The 17,436-nt window shown below is 35.9% G+C and overlaps 1 protein-coding gene across 32 annotated transcripts in view; it reads right to left on the bottom strand.

Annotated features, from left to right (window-relative positions):
* LOC141395239 (CUGBP Elav-like family member 1-B) overlaps nucleotides 1-17,436 on the bottom strand; it is a 569,810-nt gene that overhangs the window by 286,504 nt on the left and 265,870 nt on the right. For 2 of the 32 annotated variants that reach the window (XM_073970846.1, XM_073970860.1), the window contains exon 1: nucleotides 4,927-5,021. The exons of 14 other annotated variants lie outside the window; for them this stretch is intronic. The gene's annotated coding sequence lies outside the window, so the exon portion shown is untranslated. Of the gene's footprint in view, nucleotides 1-3,948; nucleotides 5,022-17,436 lie in introns of those variants that run through there. 16 more of the 32 variants (XM_073970835.1, XM_073970851.1, XM_073970834.1 and 13 more) reach the window with 13 other exon arrangements.

Below are 17,436 nucleotides of genomic sequence, written 5' to 3'. Positions count from 1 at the left end.
GGAGTCTTTATAGACGAGCTGAAGGGGGTCTTTATAGACAAGCTGAAGGGAGCCTTTATAGACGAGCTGAAGGGAGTCTTTATAGACGAGCTGAAGGGAGCCTTTATAGACGAGCTGAAGGGAGTTTTTATAGATGAGCTGAAGGGAGCCTTTATAGACGAGCTGAAGGGAGTCTTTATAGACGAGCTGAAGGGAGCCTTTATAGACGAGCTGAAGGTAGTCTTTATAGACGAGCTGAAGGTAGTCTTTATAGACGAGCTGAAGGTAGTCTTTATAGACGAGCTTAAGGTAGTCTTTATAGACGAGCTGAAGGTAGTCTTTATAGACGAGCTGAAGGGAGTTTTTATAGACGAGCTGAAGGGAGTCTTTATAGACGAGCTGAAGGCAGTCTTTATAGACGAGCTGAAGGCAGTCTTTATAGACGAGCTGAAGGGAGCCTTTATAGATGAGTTGAAGGGAGTCTTTATAGACGAGCTGAGGAAGTCTTTATAGACGAGCTGAAGGAAGTATTTGTAGAATGGCTGAAAATAATATCTATAGATGAGGTGAAGAGAGACTTCATAGGCGAACTGAAGGGAGTTTTTACAGACGAGCTGAAGGAAGCCTTTATAGACGAACTGAAGGGAGTCTTTATAGGCGAGCTGAAGGGAGTTTTTGTAGACGAGCTGAAGTGAGTCTTTTTACACCAGCTAAAGGGAGTCTTTATAGATGAGTTGAAGGGAGTCTTTATAGACGAGCTGAAGGGAGTCTTTATAGACTAGCTGAAGGGAGTCTTTATAGACGAGCTGAAGGGAGTCTTTATAGACGAACTAAAGGGAATCTTTATAGACGAGCTGAAGGGAGTCTTTATATGCGAGCTGAAGGGAGTCTTTATAGACGAGCTGATAGGAGTCTTTATAGACGATCTGAAGGGAGTCTTTATAGACGAGCTAAAGGGAATCTTTATAGACGAGCTGAAAGTAGACTTTATAGATTAGCTGAAGGTAGTCTTTATAGGCGAGCTGAAGGGAGTCTTTATAGACGAGCTGAAGGGAGTCTTTATAGACGAGCTGAAGGGAGTCTTTATAGACGAGCTGAAGGGAGTCTTTATAGACGAACTGAAGGTAGACTTTATGGACGAACTGAAGGGAGTCTTTATAGGCGAGCTGAAGGGAGTCTTTATAGACGAGCTGAAGTGAGTTTTTTTAGACCAGCGGAAGGGAGTATTTATAGACGAGCTGAAGGGAGTCTTTATAGACGAGCTGAAGTGAGTTTTTTTAGACCAGCTGAAGGGAGTCTTTATAGACGAGCTGAAGTAAGTCTTTATAGGCGAGCTGAACGGAGTTTTTATAGACGAGCTGAAGGGAGTCTTTATAGACGACCTGAAGGGAGTCTTTATAGACGACCTGAAGGGAGTCTTTATAGACTAGCTGAAGGGAGTCTTTATAGACTAGCTGAAGGGAGTCTTTATAGACGAGCTGAAGGGAGTCTTTATAGACGAGCTGAAGGTAGTCTTTATAGACGAGCTGAAGGTAGTCTTTATAGACGAGCGGAAGGGAGCATTTATAGACGAGCTGAAGGGAGTCTTTATAGACGAGCTGAAGTGAGTTGTTTTAGACCAGCTGAAGGGAGTCTTTATAGACGAGCTGAAGTAAGTCTTTATAGACGAGCTGAAGGGAGTCTTTATAGACGAGCTGGAGGGAGTCTTTATAGACGAGCTGAAGGGAGTCTTTATATTGGGGAGAAGTACCGGAAGTTGTGGACCGGTATTGCCCATGAAACTAAGTTTGAATATAATATGACGAAGACCAAATGTTGAACCAAATCGGTTGAACAGTTCGAGAGTTATCGTGCTTTCCGACCGCCACATATGGTGACATAGGGTTTTTTACACCTTTCGGGCTGTTTTCCCAGGAACATGCCCCTGACAAAAACTTTTACCGTCGTAATGGAGGTAGCGAATGCAATTCGCTTCAACAAAAATCAAAATGATTCGAGATCAGGTCTTAAAGTGATCTTATCCGAAATTTTGTGTGAGAGGTACCAGAAGGAGTAGACAAATATAGTCCGTATTCGAACCTGATCTATATCTGGTTGATATATTAGGATGTGCAAACTCTATTCACGAGTTATCGTGCGCAAAATGTTTCCGAACATTTTTGAAGTTTTGTGGGGGAGGTACCTGAAGGAGTGGATCGATATAGCCCATCTTCGAATTTTAACTATGTTTTGATAAAATATCACGAAGGCCAAATTTTGGACCGAATCGACAGATACGATCTAGATTTATCTTGCGCTCCAACCACTACACAAGGTGTCATAGGGGCTTTTTGCAACTTTCAGGCTATTTCCTCAGGAAGTATGGACTTACCCCTGATGAAACTTGTACCGTCGTGTGGGGGAAGTAAATACAAGTTGTTGCAACAAAAATCAAAGCGATTCGAGAGCAGGTCCTAATCTGAACTTATCCGAAATTTTGTGTGGGAGGTACCCAAAGGAGTGGGCCGATTGAATCCATATTGGAACCTCATCTAAGTCTGGTAGAAGTTTCACGATGTGCAAAGTATGGATGAAATCGGTTACTCCCTTCAAGGGTTATCGTGCGCACAAATTTTCCGAACATTTTGGAACTTTTGTGGGGGAGGTACCGGAAGGAGTGGACCGATATAGCTCATCTTCTAACTTAAACTAAGTTTGGACAAAATTGAACCGAATCGGTTCATCCGTTCGAGAGTTATCGTGCGCACCAGCCAACCAGCCAGACGGACGGACGGACGGACATTGCTAAATCAACTCCAAATTGTCTGAAACACATTTCGTCCAAAAATACTTGTGGTCTAAAACCATTATTTCGATGTGGCACATTTTGCCCGTATGAAAGTGTATATACCCTTTCTAGCCTATAGGCTGAGGGTATAATAAACATCAAAGCGATTCGAGAGGAGATCCAAACATGCACTTTTCCAAAATTTGGTGTGGAAGGTATCCGAAGGAGTTGACATATGTAGTCCATATTCTAACCTGATCTATGTCTAGTAGAAATATTACGACGTCCATAATATGGACCAAATCGGTTACTGCCTTTGAGAGTTATCTTCTGCACCAATTTAGCGAAAAATTTTGAACTTTTTTGGGGGAGGTACACAAAGGAGTGGACCGATAAGGCACATCCTAGAGCTTAAACTAAGTATGGGAAAAATATTACGATTGCCAAATTTTGGACTGAATCGGTTTAGAGTTACCGTGCTCTCCATCCACAACACATGGTGCCATAGCGGGTTTGTATAGATTTCAGGCCATTTTTTAGGAAGTGTGGACTTGCCCCTGAAAAAAAACTTGCACCATCGTAATGGGGGCAGCGAATACAAGTGGTTAAAACAAAAATCAAAAGAATTCCAGAGGTGGTCTTAAACTTCCATTTTCCGAAGGAGTTTAATAAAGATTCCATATTTTAACCTGATCTATGTCTCGTGGAAATATTACGGTAGGCAAAGTAAAAAAATTTAACTTTTTTGGGAGAGGTATACGAGGGAGTGGGCCGATATGGCCGATAGGCATAACTCTTTCAAAAATATTGTTTAATATTAGATAGTGGGTGCCACCACAATGCACATTCAATGCCCTAGTTCAATTCACAGGCTAGGCAACATCAATTTTCCGTGGGCTGCAAAATACTTCTCAGGGTAAGGTAGGCGATATTTTATAAGTATTCCGGTCATGTAGAGTTTCTCTATAAATGGTGTCCATGTAGAGATTCTCTTTAAATGGTGTCCTTTGTTTGTATTTTATAACAAATTGGGTGTTGTTTGCCATTTTAAATGAACAAATTTGCGAGTCATATTTAAATGTTCATAGTCTTTTATTGTAGAGTGCATTTTTTTCAGGCATTACGAAGAATTCTACTGGTTTTTTGTAATTTTTTATTGTATTTTATTTTTTAATTAATTGATGAAGAAGATTTAATTATACCTTATAGTTGGAATAAACGACATAAATGTTACCAATGTATATGGCATCATTAATTATTTCATTCAATATATGATATTCGATATAAGAAAATACACCCCTTTTTTCTCACACACAAACACACACTCAAACATGTATATGAAAAAAATAGACATTGAGATATAATTTCATTTTAAATTCGTTCAATAAACTAAAATCTTGAAAACACACCCAAATAATTTGTCACATTTGTTAACATTATTATTATGATATTTTCTTCAAATGAAATAGGAAATTTTTTTATAATTGTAAACAAAACATTGGATATTCTTGTTTTTGTTGCTGTAGCACACAAAACACATAATTAAACAAAATATATCATTATTTTTATTTTAATTTTTAATTTTCTTGTTATTTCAATTTTTTGTAGTTTTGCTTGGGTTTATTTTCATTTCCATAGCATTATTAAAAACAAATACATATTTTCATTTTCAATATTATTTACACTTTTATTTACTTTTTGTTATTTTTAGATGAATAAGAATTTTTTGAGTGGTGTCGGAGGGGGTGGTAACAATATGTGAGATTTATTCTCATAATTTCTCAAACAAACAAAAAATTTGAAAATATTTCACAAACCGCACGAATGACTTTATTCTTCACATTTTTTGTTTTTTTTTTTTTATTTTCTCATTATTGTTGTTGTGTTGTTTTATTATTTTGCGGTTTTATTATTGTTGTTTTTTTTTCAACTTTAATAAAGTATTTTTTTTGCTAAATTTACGCGAATCACATGAAGCAGAAAAATAACAAAAATACAAAACGAAAAAAACGCGCTCACACAATTGCATTGATTGTTGATCGAAGTCTATTGACTGTTTGATGTTTGAACCGACTTATGATGATGTTGGGGCATTGTTGCTGCTGCTGCCTGTTGTTGCCTCGTAGTTCGTTTATTTATTCGTTCGTTCAATCAACGATCATCCGTCACTCCTCACTCACCATTGTGAATATCTTATTGTTTTTTTTGTTCTGTTGAATAGCCAAACAACAACACTCCAAACAAACGCACACTTACCGATGTATCTGTTAGATACAACCATAAACCATGCAGTTCAACGTATTTTTTTGCACACAACAGATATTTTGTGGTCTGGCAATGCCGGGTTTGTAAGAGTAAAAGTGATCTTCAAATGTGTCTCTTAAAATTTTATGGGGTTTTGGTTGATTTCTCTTTGGAAATAGTTAGGCGATACTCATTTTGACATGATATATAGCTTTTGTTAGCACTGTATATTGTTGTTATTAATTTTTGTTTTGATTTAGTGATGAAGACTTTTATATCGTCTAAGAGGAGACTTATAAGTGGAATTGGTGTTTGTTGGTTGGAATTACGACAGTTTAACTTTCCATATGAAATTTGAAATCTGGCTTCTATACCCCAGCAAAATGTTCAATGCCAAAGATGGTATTCAATCATGGGTGCAAGTGATCTGGCATGTCATATTTTTAGCATCTTCATCCATGAATTTTATATGAGCGTGGACCCCAAAAGATGCTATTCATTTTTGGATCCAAAGCATGTCATTTTCAACAATGCTTTAACATGTCTTTTCACCAATGCTTTGATATGTCTTTCCTTCCTTTGCATTGGTTCAAGTCTTTCAAGACTTCGTTTGAACAATGAAGACTTTTAACAGGTATTCTATACGTTGAGAGTCCTTACCATTCTTTACCAGTTCTTCCATCTTAGAAGACAGATCTTCCATACATAGAATACATTTAACAGGTCTTCCGTAAATAGAACACTTCAACCTGTCCTCTATATGTAGAAGACCTTTAATAGGTTTGAAGCACAAAGAAAACTTAAGCAGGCTTTCTGTACATAAAAACCTTTAAAAGGTCTTCTATTCATAATATAGAGATTTGGAGTAGTAACTTTATTGTTGTATTTGGAACCGTTTTGGCCCTCTGGGCTAGGTACTGTGTTTTTAATAAAATAAAAAAAGTAAAAATATTAACAGATTTTTATACATAGAAGACATTAAACAGGTCTTCCATAAATAGAATACTTTTAACAGGTATTCTGCAACAATAAGACTTTAGCTGGCCTTCTAGAAAGTCTTTAAAAAGTCTTCTACACATAGAAGACCGTTAAAAGGTCTTCAACACACAGAAGACCTTTAACAGGTCTGTCGTACCGAGAAGACCTTTAGCAGGTCTTTCATGCATAAAAAACTTTTGGCAAGTCTTCGTAGCAAGTATATCGAAGATCATTAACATAAAATACCTTAACTGGTCTTCCATACATAGAAACCTTTACCAATTCTTTCTCCATATATAGAAGACCTTTAACAGGTCTTAAAGGATTTTACCACATTATCGAGCCTACATGGCATAAATTTGGTAATTGCACTTTGTTAGAGGTATAAAACATTCCTACAGGGAATTGTAGATATAGGTCAAAGATTTTAGGTATATTTAAAGCCTAGGCCATCTTTTACAACAGAATTCCTTGCAAATTTGTTTTTGGTAGAATGTTACCATTTGTGGCAACTGTGATAAAATTTTGAAAAAAGTGCAGTTTTACAGCTCGTCTCGGATCGCTTTTGAACATTTTTTTGCAAGAATTTCTTCTTGGGAGCCTTGTTGCGATAGCGTACTGTTATTCAGGGCAAGTCCATAGTTCTTGAGATCAGAGTTTTTACAAAAATTTATGATGATCGTTTAACGATAACCCGTGCCCCCTGACCGATCTTTATTTTCATAGTACATTGTACGGGCGCCAAAGGCGAATTTTCAGAAAATCGCTCTACAGGCCACAATTCTTTTCCAATCGATGAAAAAACTTTACCAGTTCATTGTTTAATCGATTGAAAAATAATTGTGGCCTGTAGAGCAATTTCCTGAAAATTCGCCTTTGGCGCCCGTACATAGTACTTATCGTATCGTTAACCGAAAGAAGAAACCGACTTGGTTCCAACCTTGTATATCATATTATTTTCTACAGACTCGAGTGTTGTCCGAATATTGACTACATCGGACCACTCTTTCGGGCACCTCCCACACAAAGTTGGGAAAGAGTGCAGTTTAAGGACTCTTCTGGGATATTTATACCCTCAGCCTTTAGGCTAGAATGGGTATATGGTAAATTTCAAATTTCTTTTGCAATTCCATTGGAAGAAATGTTAAAAAAATTTTTGCGAGCACAGCCGCAATTTTTGGAACATAGATTAAGAAAAAAATCGCGGTCTTAAATCTGTTCGCGTTCACTAAATTGGATGCTGCGCTCCAAAGTTATGGGCGGTTTTATTCCCTTATAAAGTACAAATATTTAAAAATTCAATTTTTGCAGTAATAAGAAAATGTATATATAAAGCGTTAACAGCATTTAATATCTATCCGTAGATGCCTAAATATTTACTAAATGTATTTCTATTTTCGCGGAAAATCAAGAAATACTGAAAAAATCTTGGAGTAAATTTAATTTATTCTAATTTAGAGTCCAAATAAAACTCGACAAAAATAAATTAAAAATACGTACAGATTCTAGACAACGCGCAGAAAAATATGAGACCAAAATTTTAACGATAGGATTTATAACTGACATATTACAGCAAAAACAAAAGACGAAAACTTATTGTTGGAATATTATTTCAAAAATATATTTTTTTGTTTAATACGAAAAATAGAAAAAACATTTTTGGGAGTTATTCTACTATTTCGCTAAATTTCGGTGCAAGGACTGACGGACTTCGCTGAAACTTCTTCAGGAAAAATGCGATGACAAACCCGAAGGTGTATTTGCTTTGATAAACAATAGGATTATGAAATAGAAAGTAATATTGAAATTACAACCAAAGAAAAAACATAAAAGTTAAAAAACGTATTATTCGCGAATTCATTAAAATCAGTTAAGGCGCATGCGCTTTTCAGATACAGCGAGTTCATCTCTATCAATATGTAGCGATTTTTCCACTTTTCATCCAGCGGCCAAAGTGTGCCGTCAGCTGCATCTTACTGTTCAAAAAACCTTTATGTGGGTAAAAATTGCGCGATGTACATACGATTATAAGGCGCATCCGATTTCAGTGACCGCCTATAAAAAACACGTCATTATAACAAATTTTAAACAAATTCGTCAAGAACCGCGGATGTGCTACCAAATTCTATTTTATACGAAATACGAATATTACTCCAGAATCTCGGTAATTTATGCCACACGGTTTTGGAAAATAATATAATCGCGTATAAAGGATTCCATTTATGTAAAAATAACCAAAGAAAATCGCGGTTCAATGCGCGGAATCATCAAAATATAATTTTGCAGAATTTTCTACTTTCAAGGTATCTATATCCGCCGTTTTAGTGGATGGATTTGAAAGAGGAAGGGTTCATTAGATCCGGCGCGTAAAAAAACTAAAATCACGCGGGGTTCAAGGGTACCTGAGTCACAGTTGTAAATTTTGAAGCCAAAAAATAGTTTTTTTAAGAAAATTGACGCACCAAAATTTCGACTTTGGACTCCTATTACTAGGAAGCTGTATGAAGCACACTCATGAGATATATATCAAACGACGTGGAATCACGAGTTCTACAATCCAATAAATAGTTTCGGTAATTATCTGGTTGCGCCCTCCAATTATAAGAAAAATGCAAAAAACCCAGATTTCAAAATGTCAGCATCGATTTTAGGGGGATGCAGTGTATATATCGAAAAGTAATACATAAGAACCATGTTGCCCAAGGGGTATTCTTCAATTCTTTCTTTGAGCTCAGTTCTGAATTTTCCGTGGTTTGACCAGAAATCAAGAAAGAACACAAAAAAACTTGTAAACTTCAACACATTTTTACCCATTTTTTAATATTACCACCAGCACAGCTTCCACATAAATTACATGTTATGGTTCATTTTATGCGCCCCCGGCTAAAACACTTCAATTAATATACACTAGCGGTCATCTGAATAGGTTGAATTTTTTTCTTTTTATATGTTAACGTATCTTCTGATGTTTTCGTATTGCAGATCCATACTATTAAGTTTTTGAGAGTCCTATACTATGCCAACATTCCCAAGAAAAAACTTGGCGGTGTTGCCATATTTTCGGAAAATATCCCAATTATAATAAAAAATGTACAAAAAAGTGTCCAATTTTTGCGATCATCAGAATAGGTTTGAATCAAATAAAATTGAAAAATTGTACTACCCATGCAAATATTTCGCAGTTTTTTGGTTTAGTTTAGTAAAATGGAACATTCTCATAAATCCGACAACAATTTTGACCCGCTTTATTAGGAGCGTGGGTTCAATTCTCAACATGGAAAAGTTACCAAGAACTTTCAGATAAAATCAAGAAATATTCCAACAAAAACGTTTTATAAACCTACTTTAAATGACTTTTTGATTTCGTTAGATATCTTCTGAGCTTCGAAAATTGTCTGAAAGCAAATACCAAGTGTTAGCCATATTATTAGGATCGATCATTGAAAATAGTTGGTATTTTAGTTCAAGTTTCATTTTTTAACTATCCTTGCAGTACAAATTTAAGCATTATCATGCTCACAAATCCACCATAGTTGACCACATGTATCATAAATGTTCGAAAATTGGTCTGGAAGAATGTTTCTTCGACGACAATAAAGTAGAAAATTGTAATTCAAATTTAAATCAAAGGGGCATGATATCGCCGACTTTTATAGTGCTGTATAACCTCAGCAGTCCATTCGTTTGTACTTATTCGTGTTTATTTTATGACTAGTGAACAAAGAAAACTTTTTGACCAGACTATATAGGTATTACAGCACTATAAAAGTCGGCGATATCATGCCCCTTTGACTTAAATTTGATTTACAATTTTCTACTTTATTGTCGTCGAAGAGACATTCTTCCAGACCAATTTTCGAACATTAATGATACATGTGGTCAACTATGGTGGATTTGTGAGCATGATAATACTTAAATTTGTACTGCAAGGGTAGTTAAAAATTAAACGGGAGCTAAAATACCAAATATTTTCAATGACCTTCCTAATTTATCCATCCTAATAATATGGCTAACAATTGGTATTTGCTTTCAGACAATTTTCGAAGCTCAGAAGAGATCTAACGAATTAAAAAAGTCATTTAAAGCAGATTTATAAAACGTTTTTGTTGGAATATTTCTTGATTTTATCTGAAAGTTCTTGGTAACTTTTCCATGTTGAGAATTGAACCCACGCTCCTAATAAAGCGGGTCAAATTTATTGTAGGATTTATCAGAATGTTCCATTTTACTAAATTAAACCAAAAAATTGCGCAGTGTTGGCATGCGTAGTACAATTTTTCAATTATATTTCATTCAAACCTATTCTGATGATCGCAAAAATATGACACTTTTTTGTACATTTTTTATTATAATTGGGATATTTTCCGAAAATATGGCAACACCGTCAAGTTTTTTCTTGGGAATGTTGGCATAGTATAGGACTCTCAAAAACTAAATAGTATGGATCTGTAATACGAACACATCAGAAGATACTTTAACATATGAAAAGAAAAAAAAATTAAACCTATTCAGATGACCGCTAGTGTAAATATATTCATATTGTATAAAATATATTGACAGTTCGCGACTTATTAAATGGTGAACCTCAACTTCAACGATTGTAAAACATTTTTGAATATTACCATATACACCTTCATAGGGCAAAATGTGCCTCATCGAAATAATGGTTTTAGACCCCAAGTATGTTTGGACGAAATGTGTTTTAGACAATTTGGAGTTGATTTAGCAATGTCCGTCCGCCTGTCTGTCTGGCTGGCTGGTGCGCACGATAACTCTCGAACGGATGAAGCGATTCGGTTCAAATTTTGGCTTTCGTAATATTTTGTCCAAATTTAGTTTAAGTTCGAGTATGAGCTATATCGGTCCACTCCTTCCGGTACCTCCCCCACAAAAGTTCCAAAATGTTCGGAAAATTTTTGAAGGGAGTAACCGATTTGGTCCATACTTTGCACATCGTGAAATTTCTACCAGAATTAGACGCGGTTTCAATACGGACTCAATCGGCCCACTGCTTCGGGTACCTCCCACACAAAATTGCGGATAAGTTCAGTTTAGGACCTGCTCTCGAATCACGTTGATTTTTGTTGCAACAACTTGTATTCACTTCCCCCTCATATGACGGCACAAGTTTCATCAGGGGCTAGTCCATACTTGTTGAGAAAATGGCCGGAAAGGTGCAAAAAGCCCCTATGACACCTTGTGTAGAGCGCAAGATAACTCTCGAACGGATCTGTCGATTCGGTCCAAAATTTGGCCTCCGTAATATTTTATCAAAACATAGTTTAAATTCTAAGATGGGCTATATCAGTCCACACTTTCAGGTACCTCCCCCACAAAACTTCAAAAATGTTCGGAAAAATGTTGCGCACGATAACTCTTGAAGGGAGTGACCGATCTAATCTGTACTTTGCACATCCTAGTATCAGGTTCGAATATGGACTATATTTGTCTACTCCTTCTGGTACCTCTCACACAAAATTTCGGATAAGTTCACTTTAAGACCTGCTTTCGAATCACTTTGATTTTTGTTGAAGCGATTTGCATTCGCTACCTCCATTACGACGGTAAAAGTTTTCCACCATATGTGGCGGTCGGAGAGCACGATAACTCTCGAACTGTTCAACCGATTTGGTCCAACATTTGGTCTTCCTCATATTATCTCCAAACTTAGTTTTATGGGCAATACCGGTCCACAAATGTCGGTCCTTCTCCCCAATATTTAAAAAATGCCACTAAAATGCTATGACGATATCACTTGAATGGGGCAACCAATTTGGTCCAAACTTTGGATCTCCTAATATTTTATCAAAATTTAGTTTCACTTCTAAATGGCCCGTATCGGTCCTCCCTAAGAGTATCTGCCCTACAAAAGTTCAACATTTGTGTCTTAGTGCAGTTAATTCCTAATCCACATTTTTGTCGGCAAGTTCAAATGTCCAAAAAGGGCCACAAAATTCTGAAGAGACCTTAAATACATTCGATCTGTCCGGAGGTGAAAGTTTCGCATCACATTAGCTGATGCTATATATCTGTCGACAAAGCCGACTGACACTTTTTTACTTGTTTTTAAATTTTGGCAACATGTCGTATATGCGGCTCTAGTTACGACGGTACATTTTTTTCAGGGGCAGGTCCACACTCCCTGAGAAATTGACTCAAAAAACCCCTATAGACGTCAGAGGTATTGTGTTTACTTATTTTCTTTAGGTGCGAGATACCAAGAGTTAAGTTCGGCCGGGCCTTACTTATTATACCATCCACCATGAAATATTCTGAACTACAAGGAATAATTAGATTTCTTTCTTAACGAAAGTGCGAATGCAAACAATTTTACGGGAAGAAGTTTCTTGACTGCTGGGAACCCCAAATACATAATTTTATCTAATTCGGTCAACTAAAAAAATTGAAAATGGGGAATATGTCACAACGTGGGCCTATGTCCAAAACTTTCGGCGGATAAGCTTTTTGACCGTTCGGAATAGTAAATGTGAAATTACAGCAAATTTAGGTAGACAATGTAGATAATAATTTCCAAATTCCTGAAATCGGGCGGTATCGTTATACACGCAGAGAAAAAATATGTTTGATCCAACAATATTCCAAGAGCAAAATATGTATTGTTAACATATTGTTGGATTCCTTATGTAGTATTGTGAATCCAAAAATAGTTTGTGTCAACTGAACAATATTTCTCTCTTTTCTTCTAAAGTTTTTTCTCTTCTCTCGCTATTCGATGCCGTGTTGAAAAAACAATTTTGGTGAGTTGTGGTGTTTGTATGACATGCTGCCTTTATCTTTGTTTTTGTGTGTATGTATACCAACTCTTGTTTTTATTTGTTTCTGTTTTGTTTCATTCTTCTTTCCTTTTCATGTTTGTTATGGTGTTTAATTATTCCTTATGTTGTGGTGGCTGCTTGTGGCTTTTTGTTTGTCTTTGTTGTCAGCTAAAGTAGCAAACCATGTATTGCGTTCATCAATGCTCGTAATATTATACGGGATATTTATATCAAAGTTGTGTGGAAAGTGTATATGAGAAGTATATACACTCAAATCAAAAAATTTAGTATCAGGTTTTCAGGGTTGACAATATGTTTTGTAAAAAATTTAGATTATGATTGTTCCTACAATCGGTATTGTTAACGATTTTTACAATATTGCGGAAATTCGAAAGTTGTTTTTGTTTTCTATGTTCGGAACAAAAGATGGTATTTTTGGATTTGGATTACAATGTTTATACAAAACAAACACATTTTTGGAACCAAAATAGATATTTTTGTTCCAACAAAACCGAAAAATATTTTTTCTCTGCGTGTATGGGGGCTATACCAGAAGATGGACGTATATCCACAATTTTTGGTAGATAATTGTCTTAGATAATAATTGACCACAAGGAACCCTAAATTCCAAACTTAAAATTACCTTAAATCTGGCGGTACCGTTATATGGAGCTATACCAAAACATGGACCTTTGTCCACAAATTTTGGTAGGTAAATTTTTACAGATGAAGAGGTGACAAGGCGCGGTATTCCAGAAAGCGAAGCACTAAACAGAGACAATTTGAGATCTTTTCTTAGTTCGGTCTATGGAAAAATGTTCTGTAATGGGTCAGCTAAGTATGTAAGTAAGTTGTTACAACAAAGAACCCTATATGCCAAATTACAGCTAATTCGGTCTGCAAATGAGGCTAAATCGGTCTGAAAAAAACACGCCAAAATACCCCAACTCGGGCCGCTACGCCAAAACATGGACATATTTATGTCCACAATTTTTGGAAGGCAAGTTTTTTGGCTTTTAAAGGCAAGATTCTCGGTATGAAAATGTAGCTAAAAACGTGAAATATCCAGAAATCAGGCGGTAGCGTTATATGGCTGCTATATCAAAACGTGTACCTGTGTCCACAATTTTTTGTAGGTAAGGACAATATATACCAAATCATAGCTAATTCGGTCAGAAAATGTGTCTGAAAACGCCCCAATACCTCAAATTGGGCGGTTCCGTTATATGGCGACTATCCAAAGCATGGACCTATGTCCATATTTTTTAGTGGATTCGGTGTTTGGCCCCTAAGAACCCTAAATGTCAAGTTTAGCTAATTTGGTCTCAAAATTATGCTAAAAACGTAAAAATACCGAAAATTGGAAGGTACCGTTCTATGAGGGCTATATCAAAACGTGGACTTATACCGACAAATTTCTAGGTGAAATTTTTTGTAGCTCCAAAGAAGACCAAATACAATATTTCATCCATTTCGGTAAGAAAGTAAGGCTGAAACCTTAAAAATACCGAAAATCGGGAGTATATAAAATCAAGGTGGTATATAAAAACGTGAACCTATACCGACAATTCCCTGCAAAAGTAGTTCATACCATCCATGAAGACTACATACTAATTTTTAGCCATTTCGTGGCTAAATCCTTGAAAATAACGAAAATCGGGCGGAGCCGATATATGTATATATAAAATTTTTGGGGGAAATTAAATACCAAATTTCAACCAATTCAGTGGTCAAATGGGCCTAATACCTTCAAAATTCTTTAAAATCACGCGTACTTTATAGAGGGCGTTATATGAGGGCTATACCAAAATTTGGACCTATATAAATAATATTTATTAAAAATGCTTTTTAGCATCTAGGAACACAAAATACAAAATTGCAACCAACTTGGTGGTCAAATGGGACTAATATCTTCAAAATACCTTAAAACGTCGACGCGTCAATTTGTATGGGGGCTATACTAAAACGTGGACCTGTATAACCCATTTTCAATACCATAAGTTCTATATACCTACAATAGATTGTACCAAAATTTTATACACCTACTTAAATCCGTTCGGATGCTAGAGTGATTTCCACAGACGGACGGACATGGCTAAATCGATGTAGAATTGCACGCTGATCCAGAATATATATACTTTGTGGGTTCTAAAATGATTATTTTGAGGAGTTACAAATGTTAATATACCTCCTCATCATATGGTGGAGGGTATAAAAAGACCATATCAAAAGTACGGTGGCACTAGTAAGTCAGTGCGACATGCCCTTGTTAAAATAATGGGTGAGTAGGGGGTTTTGTAAGTAGTTACGACTACAAAAAAAGTACTATAAAACCCATTATTTAGTATGGAATTATCAAAATGTTTTTCAGAGTTTATTAAACACTAAAACACTTCAAATCATGTTAAATCTTGCACCAAAATTTAGTACTGATATCTGGCTACCTCTTTGCAAATAATGGTTTAAGTAGTTATTTTATGTTTTGTGTAATATTTTTTTTTTTTAATTTGGGAAGCTAAATTTCAGTCGGCCACTTAAATCGAGTTTTTCTTAAAACTGTTCTTTTTTGGAGATGTGACACTCTTTGAGTAAATGAGCGATATGACTTTGGAATACTTGAATTTTATGAAATCGTAATATATTATACGAATATCGCCCAGCTAGCACCACGACATCTCTTGTTATTGTTATTACTATTCATGTCGCCCCATTGAGGAAGAGATTTCAGATTACACACTTTTTTCTCCACTTTGTTTATAAATTAATTTGTTTCTTCTTGTCTTGTCATTATATCTAGACATTACTTCGCAGTTTGTTTGTTTAGATCTTTTGATCAGATTATATTTCAATCAGTGTTTTCATGCGTATTGAGTTCGTCAGTAGTAATTTGAAACTCTAGTCTGTATTATGATTAATGATGTGCGTAAATTTGTCGCCATGCCTAGATGGTTGGTTGGTAATGACAATTAGTTCTAATAATGTGCTAAACTAAGTGACATTTATGATAGAAATTCACAAAACAACTAATTTGTGGTCATTTGGATTCCAACCCTGCATCGATTTGATTTAAAAGGAGGAAAAATATGTGCATAGTGGTGTATAATAAAGGTAGTCGTTGATAAAAGAGTATAATATATTTTTATTTGTTAATTTTATATTGACATATAATAAAATAGCACCTATTGTATTACCGGAGATGGTATTCAATTTTATATACCACAATAATAGCAAACATTTTATTTATTTTTATTCATTCATGTTTTTATTTTATTCCTCTTGTTTAATTTAACGAATCTTATATATATTTATTTTTTTATTTCAGCAAGAGCATATTGAAAAATTTAAAGCTCCTTGACTTTTAAAATTGAATCTATACATGTATTTATGTACATTTCAAACATAATTTTGATTTAGAAATATTTTTACATAAAAAACGCACACACTTACACAGAGAACATCTAACATCTAATTAATGAATTATATATCTGAACATGAATCTAATTAATTATTTTCAATGCACTCACACATTTTAATTAAATGCAACAATAATAAGCAGTGTCTACGATGTTGATTTGAATATTGAAGTACATATGGGCAATATTTTTGAAAATTTAACATAGCTGAAGCTAAGGTTTACCCTTTTAGGGGATTTACCCTTTTTGGGGATGAAAGATACGTGACAGGCTTTAACATGGCAAAGTCCAGGATTTATCTTGGTCCCTCTCTCATCTCAAGTGGACACTGACCTCCTCGTGGTGTCACCTGGTGTAGCTGCCTTTAACACCCAATAAAGGTAGTGAGCTAAAATGTTTAGCACGTTCACCCATAAGAACGTTAAAAACTTGGGTTTTGGCGTCGGGTTAGTAACCCTCCCCTAGAAAAAAGCAGCCTACTACGAAAAACGAAAGAAAAGAAAAACAAATCCCTCTAAAGTTGACGAACCCCGCAAACGTTTTAAGGACCATGATCTGCGAATCTGCACCTGGAATGTTCGCACTCTTTATAGAGAAGGTGCAGTTTACGCACATTACTGTCATACAGGAAATTCTATGGATTGGGAAAGGCGTCACAACAACACCTAAAGGTGGCGCACTGTATTATAGCTGCCATGACACAGAGCATGAGCTTGGTTGCGGATTTGTAGTTGGTCGGAGGTTAAAACATCTGGTCTCCAGCTTCACCTCAGTGAATGAAATACTCGCTGCAATTTGATTGAAAGCAAAATTCTTCAACCTCAGCTTATTTTGCGCTCATGCTCCAACTGAAGCCAAGGACGAACAGACCAAAGATATATTTTACGAGCGTTTAGAAGAAACTTGTGACAGCCCAGCCCAGCCCATGACATTAAAATTATTCTAGGCTATTTTAATGCCAAAATTGGAAAGGAGAGTGTCTTTGGCCCAACAGTCGAATTTCCAGTCTTCACAGCGAAACACCTGACAATGGTATGTGGCTGAAAGACTTTGCAGCTGCAAAAAACATGGCAGTGCCACATCAAAGAACAAGAAATCAAATTGATCACTTTGTGATAGATGGAAGACATACATCAAGCGTGCTGGATGTACGATCGTTTCGAGGTGCAAACATAGACTCGAACCACTACCTTTTTGCAGCAAACAAATTGCGAACAGACACAACACGGAAGTTGGACATCGGTAAGCTGCAATCACAACAGATAGCCATAGCATATTC

The sequence above is a fragment of the Musca autumnalis genome, unplaced genomic scaffold, assembly GCF_047663935.1.
Source record: "Musca autumnalis isolate F117 unplaced genomic scaffold, ASM4766393v1 scaffold_2, whole genome shotgun sequence".
Taxonomy (NCBI): Eukaryota; Metazoa; Arthropoda; class Insecta; order Diptera; family Muscidae; genus Musca; species Musca autumnalis.
This window is presented reverse-complemented; position numbering and strand designations above follow the sequence as displayed.